Raw genomic sequence first — 16,894 nt, forward strand, 5'->3', positions numbered from 1 at the left:
GGTTTTGGCTTGAAGCATTTAGTTTCAACAGGTTACAGGCGTTCAGTGTACATCTCCAGTCTAACCCTCACGCACTGCACGTAGTTATTGACTGTGTCCAATGCGCATGCCTCAACCCGCCGTTGTAACAACGATGCCCCACTCTCTAGATATGGTTTTAAATTGCTATACTATTTTATTATTATAGTTATCTCTATCTAATATTGGGCTATATATTTCTGTACCTTTGGCTATCCACTTCTTAAAAAATATACGGACAGTAATATCACAGAGCAATTAATGCTATATTTATATAAGCGATGGGCACCACGTCTATAAAAATTGAATGATTTAATCTATGTAACAAAAAGTATTGCTTCTAAAAAAAGTTTATACAGTTTCACATAAAAAATGTTCTGTTTTAATTGATACGGATTTTTATATGTGAACTCAATATTCAAAACGAATCTATGCAAATATGCCGTGCAGAAAAATAAATTGTTAGGTACATATAATCATACAAAAATTATTTATTTTGCTAATTTGTATTTTGGCTATATCATAGCCAATTTTTATTGGTTCGCATTTTTCCTTAGCTGGCAAAGGCAAATGTTCTTATCGTTGTCGTGGCTAATTATATTATTTCCTTTTAAAAAAAAAGATAGACGAACGAGTCGAATATGTAAGAAGTATCTTTTGATAACTAGTAATCATAAAATATTTACTTTATGCACTGTAATATTACAACTAAATATTTTTATTTGCAGGAAATTAACTAATAAATAAATATATATATTGGGATCACTTGACACACTAGTAATTACGTAAATAATCAATTTAATTACATATTAAAAAATAAACAATTCACATTACATTTAATAAACGACAATAGAGAAAAAAAAGAAACAGTCTGATTAAAAAATGAACACAATCCATTAACTCGATCTACAATAAAAAAAATAAACATAGCTGGCAGTGATTGGCTGACGCGTTGGCGGGATAATGTGATTGGTGGCGGCACAATCGTTGCGTTCAGTAACTCGATACTTTTTAATAATGGCTCTTTTAGTTAACGACTTTTATATAAGTACATTATGATAGTTTACTATTACCTACATAAAAACGAAATAATACCCTATGAGTATTATTGTGTATCTGTGAATAAATATGGAAGAAAAGAGAAACGATAATTTTAGATTTTGGTCTCCGCCACATCTCGATTAAGTCGGATTGTCGATGGGACGTTGTTTGCACGTTTTGTGGTGGATTATCGTTCATGTGCATGGATTATTAAAGTATAAATAGAGTAATTATTGCTATTAGGTTCCTTATTTTCATTTTAATTAGGTACCTATTAAGTAGGTTAATGAAATATACCTAGGTAGGATTTAATATATTAGGTAATAGCCACACAAAATTATATGAAAAATAAAGTAATACGTTTATATGCAAAAGTATTTAAAATTATTGGTAAAAAATAATGAAATGAGGAGGCAGAAACTATTCATTTCTAATTACGAAAGTAATCATTTATATTTATTTACCTGTCATAATAATCTAATCATATATTGATACTTATTTAAATTTATTAGAACTCATAGTCTTTCCCTAAATTGACTTCAATTTATTTACATAAGATGTATCAATTCGATAACAAACAGATAAATACAAACAGTCAGTAATAGCTGTAAACATTCACGTTGAAAATTAGCCGCAATCGAGTTCTAATAGATAAAACAAAAAATCACAAACGCAATCTAGAGAGCCGAGACTAATCACAGTGCAAGCACTGTAAAGCATTATCAAACAAGTTATTGCTCAAATACGCAAGATACACTCGAGTCACTCATTGATGGGGCTCCGCAAACAAATATATCGACTTTTCGATAACGGACAGCGAACGCGAATCGATACTGACCCAGCTATCGACAATGAGCAAATACTACCAAGATGATAACCGAACGCGCCTCAACTGAAATAGCACGATCGCGCAAAGATACATGTTCCATTTTTAAAATAAAATCAAATAGAACTTTAAACTTTGATACATCGCAATAAGTATCAAAACAATATTTGTTAATATTCATTAGGTACTTATAATTTTTATCGCGTATATATATTTTTAATTCCCGCCATTTTAACTGGAAAAGGCGCGAAACATACTTACAGTATGAGTCAAAAGGAAATGTAACAGTACCTCCATTCTTAGGTAAGTATCGTAACCTAGGTACATACGTAGTAATTTGAATGTAATAAATTTCATTGACTAACTGTCAATAGTGCGTGATTCTGACTTTGTTTTGATGATTCGTTACATTTTGAGTAGGTGTTTAATCACTACTAATCAGCAAACCAAATATTAGCATTATGCTATTGAGTTGTTTGCTAAAAGGAGCTCTAAATTGATGTCTATGATAAAGAAAATTACTTAGTTAATTAAGTAACTATTTGGTGATAAAACTATACACAAACAAATCTTTAGCAACATTTATGATGTTATTAGACATTCAAGTCATAATCATTTTAAGATATACTTAGGTTAAATTAGTTACTGTATTAATTATAAATATTTACTCGAATATTTTTATAAATAAGTTATTATTTCAAGCTATATTTAGTCACAGAATATGTCAGACCTTTACCGAAGATCCAAACAAGACCAAAGGTCAGAAAAATATTCTACTATATGCTTGTACCACCATCGTGCAGTTGGTTTTTACTGCATCTGATTATACGGGGGCGCCACCAGGCATAGGTCCAGTAATATAATTACTGATTCATTAAATGTAAAAATGTTTTGTATCAATAAAGGTGTCTAGGTTAAAGAAATAAAATCGATAATTTACAGTCATATCAACCTGTTCCTTCCTACCTAAACAAAGAATATTACATATGCGATGTATTTTAATATAGATGTATTATAATACGAGTATGTACGAGTAGGTATAATAGGCTATCTGTACCTAAACAAAAGTGTCTGAAACAAAAAAAAACAGTTTTCGTATACGCATCATGCAAAAACTACTGCATGCATTTAAATACTGGTACAATCGAGATATTGATAAAATAATTAAAATTAGTAAAAATCACGCTATCTTACCACGTATGATTTATTTTTATTAAGTTTTCGATATTTCAACCACTAATCCAATGCCAATAAAAAAAGTACATTGCTAGAGGTCTAAAAATATAATCTCTATATTACCACACGAAAATATCTCATATGATACAATGAAAGGGCGTGTCGCCAGTTTAAAATCATTTTAATGTATTCCATTCGTCACCCAGCCAGCATGAAATTTTCCATAAAGATTGCGCTGTTCGTAATGAGATTCAGTTACTAGAAGATGCAATACTAAATGGCGGGTATACGGAGGGCGATGAACTTGTCTGCCGTATTATAAACTATAGCCTTGCAATTTTTAACGTAGCGGAGTGAACACGAAACAATCGTAATTATTAATGCAGAGATACAACAAAAGGTGGAAAATATATAAGTACCTGTATGAATAAATTAAGTAATGTGAATTAATATATATGTATAATATATACGTATATATAATTAGTAAAAATCACAGGTTTACTCGTGGTCATGGCGGTTGAAACACTACGGAAATATGGTGAACTCAATCATATCATTACATAATATAAAACACAGTCGCTGTTGCTGTTTGTCCCTATGTATGCTTAAATCTTTAAAACTACGCAACAGATTTTGAAGATGTTTTTTTAATATATAGAGCGATTCAAGAGAAAGGTTTATATATATATATATAATACATGTACACCCTTGCGAAGCCGGAGCAAGTAGTTAGTAAAAAATAAAACGTAGTAAGAGGCCGTAACTTTGACTTATTATACGTATATCTATATAATGTCCACGTCAAATTTAAAAGAGTATATAACATAATATAATAATATTCTTGGACAATTCACGTAACGTCATCTAGTCCCAAGCTAAGTAGAGCTTGTGTCAAGGGTACTAACCAAGTATTGTAAAACTTCGATACAATTTTTTTTTAATACATACATAATATACATACATAAATCCAAGCCGATACATATCGTGAGAGGAATCGAATCTCGTTTCTTTGTTGTTAAGAAAATATTGTTTCAAGGAAAAATAATTGTTCTATTTTTCCACACTTTGGGATGAAATATTTATTTTATATATAATAAATACTTTTATAACATTTAAAAAAAACCGGTTTATCATACGAAATTAAAAAAGACCATGTAATTATGATTATTTGTTTTGATGCATCTGGTAATGTTATAACTTATATCTAACCAACTGTTACGTCATGTAACGAACCTTAAGACATGTTTGTATAAGCCACTTGAAATGTAAAGTTGTTAATATTAAAAAGCTTGGGACTCTATCGTAATCTAACGAGACTCAGTGAGTCATAATCTTACATATAACGTTAATAATATTAATAGTAAAACTAATAAATATTAATAGTATAAAAGTGAAAGTATGTATGTCTGTATGTTTGTTACATTTTTATTAGAAAACGGCTGAATTAATTATAATGAGATTTTACGTGAAGTCTGTAGAGGATGGACGAAAGAAAGAAAGGTACTATTTACCAGTATTCAAGCGGGCAGCGACACTTAATGCAGTGAAGATTACAAATTATGTTCTTATAGCATAGGAGACAAACGAGCATGCGGCTCACCTGATGGTAAATGTAATGCTAACGGTCCATGGATAGTAAGCGATTACCATCGCCTACATACAAGTACTACGGATATCACCGAATCATGTGATGCCCATGCTACCATTCATGCGTAACTATTCCAATTCTGATTACATATATATATATAATTCAATTAAGATACTTACCTATTTATTGTTTAAATACGTAATTAATATAAACAAACATTTAACTCATAAATTTAATGATTTGAAATATTAATGAGTTAGACTGTACTTAATTAACATCAGAATAAAGTGCTTAACATTGTACCAACGGAAATCGAGTAACAGTACAGTAACATGAAGGCGATATTATATAGATATTATTTTCTAAATGTTCTTTGTTTTTTAAGTTACCACAAATTTGAATATCACTAGTACTTCAGAGAGGAATATTAAAAATAGATGGCAAGTTTTCACTATACCTTGGTTTTCTTATTCCTTAATTGGTAGCGATTTTTTTAGGTTATTATAGTAGCAAACAAGTTGATAGCCCACTGGATGGAAGCTATAGTATAGTAGTAGTTCATGAATAGTATTTTCATTTAATATTAGACATAGACACCTATATAAGTAAATAATGGAATTAACAGTATTAAAAAAACAAATTCGGTTGAATTTATTTCCAGTTTATCTCAATTGATTCTGTATACTGAACTAGACGGTAGGAAAAAAATTATAATACAAAAAATTTTACGAAAAAAGTCTTACATGAACAAATGAGTTTTGATTTGATAGATTTGTAACTTTTACCTATATACTTGAACAGTACTAACGTACAATAATATGTATGCTATTCAGGAGGACTGCGATGTAATGCTTCTAATCCTATAATTTTACTGCTTAAACTAAAACACAGCTTACAAAAGCTGCTGGATATTGATACCCGATGACTTTTTACAAAGTTTACCTCGGTTGAACTATGTAGTTAGTTAATTATGAAAAATAGTATACCATCGCACGAGTCGTGTTATTTTATATGTGCCTTTTATAGAGATGTGTTGATGTTACTTTTGAAAATCCATCACTCCCCCGAGCTGAAATATCGCAAGTATGAATTTGGAAAACATATAAAAAACCTTTTTTTTCTATTAATATTTATTATTGACTTATAAAATTTAGTTCACAAATAAACAGTAGCAAAGCCATCCTCTATAACTAGTTGAACAATATGATAGCACAGAATAAAACATATTGAATTAAATTTTATATAAGTCAATACAAATAACGAAATACCAATAAAAAGTGCCGCATAATCTCTTAAGTTATATTTACTTGCAGGTAAATATTTATGTATACTTATATAGCATATCTTTTATAACTACATATATTTATTTATCTACGTGCCATTTATTTAATAATAAAATCAGCAAAGTGCGTGTCGGACAATCTTTAGTCTGGGTTCTGAAACCTGTGGTGTTTCGCTTTCGTTATTTCTTTCATTATGTAAATATAAAGATGTATCAATTTTTAGTGTCAATATTGTATATAGTAACGCTATAACGATGATTTTAAACATTTATATAACACTTAAATTTGTAGATTATTTAATCTATTTACCTGTGGCGTTAGATTGGAAAATACATAGCGCAATATGCCTTGCCTTGCCTTGACATCTTAATAATAAAATAATCTCAAGGGCTAGTCAAGTGTTGCATTTACCAACAGTCGACAATGCTTCTGACTACCCGTATCTGGAACAACAGGCGTGAAGATATATTAATCTGCCCAATAAAATATCATTATCATTAAAAATCCCATATCGAGTATTGTAATCCAACAATGAATTTGGAAAAGTCCTATCTTACATATTATAATTGGATATATTTAAATAATCCTTTAAATATCACGCTGCGCCATCTAGTCACAAACTAAGAACTGTACTATGAGCACTAGACAACTGCTTGCTTGCAGAACCATTTGTGGTTTTGTTATTGCACAGAGTGATCCTAAAAAGTGAAAATACGTTACAAAATGGAAGCTATAGCAATAGACGTTTATTTTATCTAACGGTTATCATTTTCAATTTTAACCGTTCCAAGTTTTCCGTTGCTACAACTACTTATACGAGTAATTCATCTTATGGGTGCTTGGCACTCATAAATCATAGACACGTCGTCCGTTGTGATGGACTCCATGGAGATTAGATAGTAGTTTTTATGGTTTGTATAGTTTTTCGCTGTCCTGAAAAAATATAGCGCTTTTCTTTAAATCGCTCTTCACATAATATATTGTTTTTATGTTAAGTTTTATCAAACAAGCGTGATTGATAGAGTATAAGGTAGTGAACGAAAAAGTTAAGGTTTAAAATATACGTGTTGGTTGAATTTAGAATATGTATGTTTTTTATTATGATTTTTCTTAATAGCAGTCGTTTATTTGGTTAGTATATTTTTATTGTAGTACATATTCTTAAATTTTTATAGTTTGGTAACTTTTACCGCAATCAAAGAATCCAATCCAATAAAATCTTTTCTGAAATTTCGTCGTCAACTATCAATAAATAAATATTATCAATTTAAATGTTGATTCTGTAAAACAAAATAATATAGTAGGATAAAAATTGAAGATAACCGTTTGCCAACCTTTCGCCAAGTCATGGAAACCGAAATGTGATCTTGATATTATGCTAAACCGCAGCGATCCGGGGCTGGTTTTCGTTCCAGCAATACAGCTAAGTGCGTCCAGTGATGGATGATGTTTGTTCTACAAATAGTTTTCAATTCTACCTCAGTCGTGGCCCGCTGGGCTGCGCTACACCGCTCACGACCTGCCATTAGGGTTGCCAACAATGCTTGGCCAATTCCATTAGGTAGAATACCAAAAAAACATAGAAAAACTAACAAAAAAAGGTAAAACGTATAGGAAATTACATCGTCTAGGAAAATTACAATATTATATATAAATATACTTTTGCATAAAACATGTTTATTTAAAAAAGTAATTTAATATTGAAAATATATAATAACTTAGTGATAGGTACTTTAGCTAAAATTATAATAGTAATATTAAAGTCAAATTTTTATCCGAAAAGAAAAGTTTGCGCATTTGCATTCGCATTTTTATATTTCACTTATTATACAAAATGTATAAAAAATAGGTTACCTGCCCAATATTGCTCAAAATATGTCAGTAGATTTTTAGGGGTTTGCCCCCTAAAAATCTACTGACAAATTTTGGCTACAAAAGTTAGGGTCAAATCCACCAGATTTAGTGTAGTTCCCACATGACGGCAACACTGCCCGCCATGCCACTCCCTTGCACAGTTCACTCACGAAATTGGTATTAGGGGCTTAATATTGGAAATTTCGGATAGTGAGAGCAATAAAATTGTAGTATTGAAATTTACAAATAACAAGTCGTATAGATACGGCCTTTGTCCAATTCAAATGTTTCTTCTTAAACATAAGAATTTTATTTAACTTCAAAGAGAGATGATAGAACAATTTATGACATTTAGTCAAAAAATTTAGGTAGGTGCCTACAATTTATTTTTCTACATTACCACTATCATAACAGAATAATTTATGAAAGTGCAATTTAGTTCCTTTGGGATTTAATGCACACCATTGAGTATGGTTATACTTTTAAAGTTGTTTTAAATCATATCTGTTACAGACCCTTTTGTTAAGTCAAATCTAGTCTGTAATGATGGTAGTCAATACAGACTAGATATAGTCTCAACCGAAATGAGCTGATTACTTTATAATTAAGTTTAGAGTTCTCTTTTATTTTCCGAATTTCATATTGAAATTAAATGAAAATGTTGAAAAAATATTAACCATCGTTTGATGACGGTCATACGTTTTTCTTAATCTGATGTCCTGCAATTGATTCGCTGACAGAAACTGATATGTCATAGATTTAGAGAAATATACCAAATTACATTACCTACACGTAAGTATTTGTAATATAATTATGTTGATTTATATTCATATGGGTAATTCTCAAAGTCACTTTGAAGTTTTACAATAGTGTTTCAGCTGGGAAATACGCAGTTGTAAGGTCAAGCTGACATAATGAGCTATGCATACATGTAGGTCGCTATACATTATTTCAACATTGAATTGCATTAGAAATTTTTAAATAGACACTTGATTTATAGAGTCAGAGATATTTTTTTTATTAACTGGAATGCTACAAACAAGCTGGCGGCATAGCTCGTAGTGCCATTATTTGTTATAAATATTGTATTATTCATTCATTCATAATTTAAACGCCGCGCTCTTGTCAGTGAACTTCTTCCCATTTTCCACGATCTTCCATCAATCTCTTTAGTTGTATATACTCGACTACTCCAACTTTTCCATAATGTACTTGATCTTCCCCTGCCCTTCTTATATTATTATTAACGGAATAAAATGTTGGTTGTTGCCACTATCATATGAAAGTTGAGGGCGCCACTGTCTTACGCTTGGGAATCTGGAGCGCCATCTTTCCCACACTACCTTTTTGAAACGGATGTGTTGAGGTAATGGCGGATGGTATCAAGAAAAGACATTCTGAGGAGACATTCTCTAATATTATTTTACCCCCTTAAGAGTAACAAACTTTGTATGCGATATTTATTTATATTTAACAGTCTAATTAATAAGTTTCAAGCTTCTAACTTTAATTTTGAATGACGATACTTGCATACAAACTTTCTTATCCCCTTTGAACTCCTTACAACCCTTATTCGCATTAAAAAGTTGCCTATGTTCTTTCTTAGGTTCTAGACTATATGTGTACCAAATTTCTTTTAAATGGCGTTAATAGTTTTGGCGTGAAAGAGACAGACAGAGTTACTTACCCATTTATAATATTAGTAAGGATGGTCGTCATCTATATATAAATAAATAATAATAAATAACCCCTGGACAATTAACACAGCGCCATCTAGTCCCATGGTAAGCAGAGCTTGTGTTATGGGTATTAGACAATTGCTATAAATACTTAGATTTTTTTTGTAATTATATACCTACATAATATGTACATGAACAGCACCAAGAACATCATGTTATCATGTGACGCCCGTGATACCACTCATGCCCTGCCATTACAGAGGATTAAGTTGTCGTGCCTCCATATTTTTGACGGCCTCGGTAGTGTAGTGGTTTAGCACGCCGCCTTACTTCCAATGGTCGCGGATTCGATTCCTCGCACGGTACAAATTCTTCTATTCATGACGTATGATGGTTTATATGGGTGTGGGTGTTTTCTATAGGTACATAGTATGTATTTACAAAAAACAAATGTATCTATCTAATAATATCAGTTGTCTAGTACCCATAACACAATCTCTGCTTAACTTATGGCTAGATGGCACTGTGTGAATTTGTTCTGAAACAATATTATTATTTCTTATCCACAGTTTACAAAGCAAGCAGCTTGGCGCGTGAATTAGATGAATCTGAGGAACCCACGCGGACGTTTTTTTAAATGTCTAACTCGGTATAGTGCTAAGATGGCACCTTACATGTGGATACATCATTTCACAGCGACACGGTGATGGTGCAGTTCAGTAGTAAATCATCTGTGCGTTATAATTTATGTTGTAACTGTTGTTCATTGTGAGATATAGATTTATTTAATTTACTTATTTAACTTTATCCTTGCGGCGTTATCTACGCAGTCAACCATAAGAGATTGTTCCGCCAACAATCTTACAATATAAATGAGACATGTCAAAAACATATATGTAGCAAAATACCTACATACAGCTTTCTATAAGAATAATATATTATATATACAGTATATTTATATACAGATTTTTATAGAAAGACAATCAAATTATAAGTACAGCCCCAAATTGAATTCAGGTTTACTATTAACAACTTCTTTATTTGTTTGTTGTAAGCGTTCTTACTGTTGGGTCGTGGTGTTTGTTATATAAATTTATTGTATTCTATTTGGTATAAACAACTACATGTTAATATGTAGGATAAAGGAAATAATAGACATAGACAATTCTATCTGGATTTGGATTTTAGTTTGAAATCAGGGACAGAATTTAGTAATCTCATAAATATCCCACAGTTGGAGTGTGACAAGACGGTATTACAACAACAAATACGTACAGTTTTAGCACAATGTTATTTGTCACCGGTATGACGATTCTATAAGCTTAGCATTAAGTATATCAAACGAGTTTATGTCTGAATATTACCAAATGTACCGCGAACACGCGATAAATGTTAAGTGGGTAATGTAATGCATCAGAAATAGATTTACATCACTAGATAGGCATAATATAGTAGCTTTCCGCGTCAGTCTGTTTGTTCTATTACATCTGCTGAAGTAGGCGAAGAATTTTGATGCTGTTTTTTTAAATCTTTTTAAGTCCTTTTCTCAAATCGACTTTTACTTTCGGGGAATGGAAAGAAGTTGTATTTTCAATACTTGACATGCCCACATTTCGCTGGGTTTTGAGTCCAAGGTGTCTCGGATTATATTCGTTATTGGTGTTTCCACCACGTGAGAATTAGTCAGAAATATAAATGCAGACGACAGATTTTTTTATGTTGGTCAGACTTGAACTCACCGCCTTTCGGGGGTAATCGACCACGGCACGTTATATTGATTTTGTATATATTAAAAATTGTAAAAATATAATAAGTTAAGTTTTCCTTACCAGAGTAAAATCGACGCCTATGGCTAGTCATACATACATACAAAAATATTGAGTAATATTTTTGGCCTACATGTGACTAAAAATCGACATCATAATGATGTCATCTTAGTGTTTGACGAAATTTCAGATGACCTCGTGACGCAGTTATATATCAGCACTAAGTACTTTAATTTGCATAAACAACAAAACGGGTTCAATTCTCTGGCTGGTCAGTTAGAAATTAACTGGCTTCTGGATGGCTAAACCAATTCTTATTATGTTCGTATATATATTTATATTGCAATGTACAGACATTTTAATTAACAATTTTGTCGATACCAGAAAAAAAATATCAGGTTCATGTGTGTCAATTTATATTTCTGACTCTACTGTGAAGAAAACACCGTTAACAAAATAAAAAAAGTGATGGATCTGGATTAGCAATATACCCAGCTAAATATGTAGATATATGTGTAGTATTGCATTCATATTGATGTGGAAAAATAACAATACCTCTTACTATGAATACCCTAATGGAGAAAATAATCGGCACTCTTAGTTTATTTTATTTTATCATTACATTGTAAAAAACAAACTCGCTGTCACAGTCTGTCCGTCCCTATGTATGCTTAAATCTTTAAAAACTACGCAACGGATTTTGAAGCGATTTTTTTAAATGGATAGAGTGATTCTAGAGGAAGGTTTATATATATAATTCATGTACATCCGTGCGAAGCCGGGGCGAGTAGCTCGTTTACAATAAACTGCAACCTATGCTACTCGCTAATAATTATAGGCTCTTTTTGGAAGAAAACATTTTTTAAATCTGTGAAGTGCATTAAAAAGAAAAAATGATGACAATCCAATTTTTAATTCATTCATTCATGTTTATATTGGCCTATGTCCAGCAGTGGACTGATTATATTTATATTGTAATATATATATAAGGATATACTTACCTAGGTTGAAAAAAGAGTACCTAACCATAAACATACAACTAATCAAAATCCAGGTTTTTTGTATTACTACATATATTATGCAAAATACTGTTTTTTTATTATAATTATTAGATATATTCTCAATGCTCGCGCAAAGATTTAATACTATTATAAACGTGCCTAATAATAGCCTCTATGTTGTATTAGATTTGCCACTATCTTTCATATAAATATTATTATTGTAAACAATATTAAAATGTAAACAAATAACAATAAAAAATGAACAGATGTGAATTAAAATGATTTCGATACTGTACCACCGTTACACACAAAGAGAGTGTTTTATTTTTATCATCACGCCACAAAACACACAAAGGCCCCACGGACATTCTGACATAATATCACACGTATTCAAATAAAAATGTTGTAACAAAACTGAGACACAAAAAAACCTTCAAGTGATTCACTGTAACGTCCTGCAAATGGACCAAACTGTTTTGGTAGCTAGCACAATAATTCAGACGATGATAACACTTATCGTTATTGAAATAAAGACGATAATAGTATAATAATGTTAATTGACAGAATTATTGAGTTTGTTATCATTTGATGACTCGTAGAGTTGAATGGTTATAATTTAGAAGGTTCGAAGCCCGGTAGCTTGGCACCTAACAAGATGAATAGAATGACATATAAAATCAATAAATGAACAAACAAAATCAATCGCCCACACTGTTCAAGTCGCGTTTGCATTGACCTAATGGCTTAATTTATAATATATTTATATAATATATACATAGATATACCTGTTCCTAATGATTTTGAATGTAGTTATAATTTATATATAGGTACAATACCTTTAAATTCATGATTCGAAATTACATATATTTAGTTAAGTGTTGTAGTTACTACCTTATAGTATTTACATACAACACTTACACGGGTAATTGCCTGTCTGTGGGTCTGTCTGTGTGATGACGTCCCACAACTAAGTGACTTAATTGATTCTCATCCATGGTATTTCACGCATGTAGAATATATCACATATTTTATCAAAAATGGAGATGCCGATTTTTTGTATTCCTTTAAAAAAACTTTAATTTCAATTTTACTATTACAAAAAAATAGGCTCTACCTATTAATAGTTTTATACTATAATGACGTAACGTACAACAATGGATAACGATGCACGATGGTGTCAAAAAAACGTCAGTGGGTCACCAATGGAGTGGTTAGTTTTATGGTGTGTTATAAACCACCCGCGTAGTCCCGGGTTCGAAGCCGACGGGCGCTAAAGAAACTATAAAAAGTGAATGGACTTATCAACTACGTATCAATAAAGCTTTGTTTCTCCGTTCAATGTAGCGAAAGTGTACAATGTTTCTTTCTAAAGTCGTAATATCAGTGTTAGGCTGCGAAGTGACCAATGTATGGTTACATACATATTATATACATAGTATATTGAATAGAAATATATGCGCAAATGAGTTTAAAAATAGGTATATATAGATTTTTTATGTTTTTAAAGTATTTCATTATTTAGTAGTATTTCTTTTTTTAATATTATCACATTTTAATAATTATTTTTATTGTCAAAATATTTTACATACTACACTATATATATACCTATATGAAGTAATTTTTTTTAGATTTCTTTCTAAGAACCTATAATTCCTAATTGTACATCTATTTATTTATTAATATCTAATTTATTAGACATGCTCATAAAGTAACTAAATAAGTACAAATTTTACAATGAAATCATGTACGCCTATATCAGGTTACAATACATATATTCACACTATAAAATACTTTTACTCACTACAATTTAATATTAATAACAAAACCATAACCTAATAGTGAAACTGTATAATGAACTGGACGGTAGGGAAAAATATTTATACAAAAAACTTGACGTTCATAAGCAGCTAAAATGTGAATAAATAATAAAAAAAAACATGTGTATAGGAACGAAAAAAAAAGTAAGTACTCAATAATATCTGTCTGCGCTAATAAGATCAATTTAAGATAAGAAAACCAGAAGGTCCTCTTAAAAACATATTACATCATATATTCTGCTCAAAAAAGCCGCAAGAAGTAGATTTCAATAGCTGTACTTAAAACAACATTCAGTTTATTAAAAATAAAGAAAATTATTTAAAAGTAACTCATAATGGGAGATTGCTGCATACTTCATGTACATATGATAAATATGATTTATAAAATGATGATATGGAATTTGATATACCTACTTTAATTGAAGCATAGTTACACATATAGACATCTATCCGATATTGCAATAAATATACATACTATATAACATATACACATATATAACAATATACCAACAAATGGAAATCAATTAAAAATTCTATTCTATCCCAAATAGGTTACAAATGAATCACAATGTATCGCGCTTTGTAGCCTTTTAATATCCAGTTGTTATTCATTCATGTTTCTTCGATTTCTTAAAACAAATTAGCACTGTCACGTGTTAACCCTTTTGTGCGCATTTATTGCTTTACAAGCGTCTTTGACAGCCGATAACCCTACGCCGCCGAAGGCCGGAATGACCGAAATAAACTCTTGCGCAACGAGCCGACAAAAGTGAAAATAAGCAGTAAAAGTTGCACGGGACGGGTTATGATAAGTTTTTGTTTTGTGAAATTTTAGAACCAACAGGTAGTCAGCTAAAAACGCTTTGAACACAAACAGAATCTAATTGTTTTGTAAGAAAGGGTTGAAATTATCATTAGTAATTTGTACCTGGAGAAACTTTTTTTCCTGGGGATGATTTTTAGAAGAATTTTGTAAAACACAAACTACAATATTAAGTGCACAATTTTTTGGTTTAATCCATCTTCCTGTTTGTTACCTTTTTGATAAAACTGATGAAATTCTATTAATGAAAATTAAGATTGATTATATCACGAGGACGAATCTTAAAAAATAATCTCGAAAGGGGTGAAGTAGGATAGAGATGAAAGTCTGCAGACGCGCTTTGTGTACCTATATGGTATATATACAGATTCTCCATATCACACTTTTCAAGATGATTTCCTGTAACACAGATTTTGTTCTAATATTTATTTAATGATACGGACTGTTTTCATTTATGGCCGTCACATTTATTATATGACGTCATACATCACACGCCATTACGTCACATCTCATGTTTACCAGTAATTAAACCAAAATAACTTATTTGTATTTGATAAATGCAAAAAAAATATATGGACTAACGAGACTAATGTTGATAATAAAGTCTTTATAAATTGCAGCTAAGAACCATCACTTTAGATTTTAATTAAAGAATATATTAAAATGATTTCAATCGTCTGAAAGTTACGATGGCGAGGGTGTTATATATCGAATGTTTTTTTTCTTTAGAAAATCTATTTATATATTACTTCCTCCATTAACTTCACTGTCGATTGAACTAGGTTTTAGTTAGGCATACGTGCTACTCATTCTTCGTCGGGCCTGATCTATGAAATGGTTTCAATTGTATGGATTAGATTTGTAAACATTTGTACTACTTACTACTGATTTGTAAATATCACCGAAATAAGGCAACGAAATGTTTCTTTATTTCGGTGATGTTATTTATAAATTCATTACAGTTTATTAAATTGACAAGACATATAACTGGGATTATTTTTGTTTCTAAACTAAGTTAATAATGCAATAGGAAAATATATTTTCATTAACAGATTTCATATATTGTTATGGAAAGTCACATAAGCGAGTATATTATTAGTAAATCTATTTTGAACTAAAATGAGGGGCAAATCACACACCAGTACGAAACCGGGGCGAGTAACTAGTGTAAAATAAAAAGGCTATAATTTTTAAATACTTATTTTATTAACTCTGAAACTAACAGATGATATATAAGTGTCCTATCTAGATTCGAGTAATATGACATTAATATGTATTTATGGCTACAAGAATTAATTTAGCATATATCATATACATTTTATATATAATTGATTCTAGCAAGCGTATAGGTGGATGACTTTTAAACAATAAACTTACATATAAAACATTATATACAATTTTATTACTATAGATTTAAACATAAAATTTCAGTTAAATTCATGTGGCCAGCATCTATTATATTTAATATAGGTACTTAACTAAATAAAATTATTTAAAATATTAAATGTACTGATTTAAAAAAAAATATTGCATATGTAGATAGGTATGTTATTGTATCATGTATATATGTATACTCAAATAATATAGATACTTTTTTTAGTTATATACATTAACATACATCATTAGTTTGTTAGTAGGTATATCCTCAACATATATATCTCGGTATATATCCTGGCTTTTTGTGCAACATACAAACATTAGTATTATTATTACACATAGATTCCCTTTTATTATAAACATCTAAAGTGATTCTAGAACGAAAAAAGTTTCAATATTAATATAACTTAAAATAAGTAGGTAATACCTATAAACTAGAGAAATTATAAAATTGAGAAAAATATCAAATATATACGTTAAGCAAGAACCTCATTACAACTCTAATTGACAATTTTAATTTAGATTTTGAAAATTGATTTTAATTTACGTAAATAAAATCGGCGTCATATTGGTTGTCCTTACATACATGTTGGCGCAGTGCCAATCACTACAGTACTAAGTGGTATTGATAAAGTTGTGAGCGTC

General features: G+C 30.5%; 1 protein-coding gene across 1 annotated transcript in view; it reads right to left on the reverse strand.

The window, feature by feature from the left end:
• Window positions 1–2,620, reverse strand: part of LOC131851726 (unc-112-related protein-like) — a 331,640-nt gene extending 329,020 nt beyond the window's left edge. The window contains exon 1 of the mRNA XM_059202268.1: window positions 2,616–2,620. The gene's annotated coding sequence lies outside the window, so the exon portion shown is untranslated. The remainder of the gene's footprint in view (window positions 1–2,615) is intronic.
• Window positions 2,621–16,894: the final 14,274 nt, after the last annotated feature.

This window comes from Achroia grisella, unplaced genomic scaffold, assembly GCF_030625045.1.
Source record: "Achroia grisella isolate CSIRO2021 unplaced genomic scaffold, CSIRO_AGI_Agris_v1 utg807, whole genome shotgun sequence".
Taxonomy (NCBI): Eukaryota; Metazoa; Arthropoda; class Insecta; order Lepidoptera; family Pyralidae; genus Achroia; species Achroia grisella.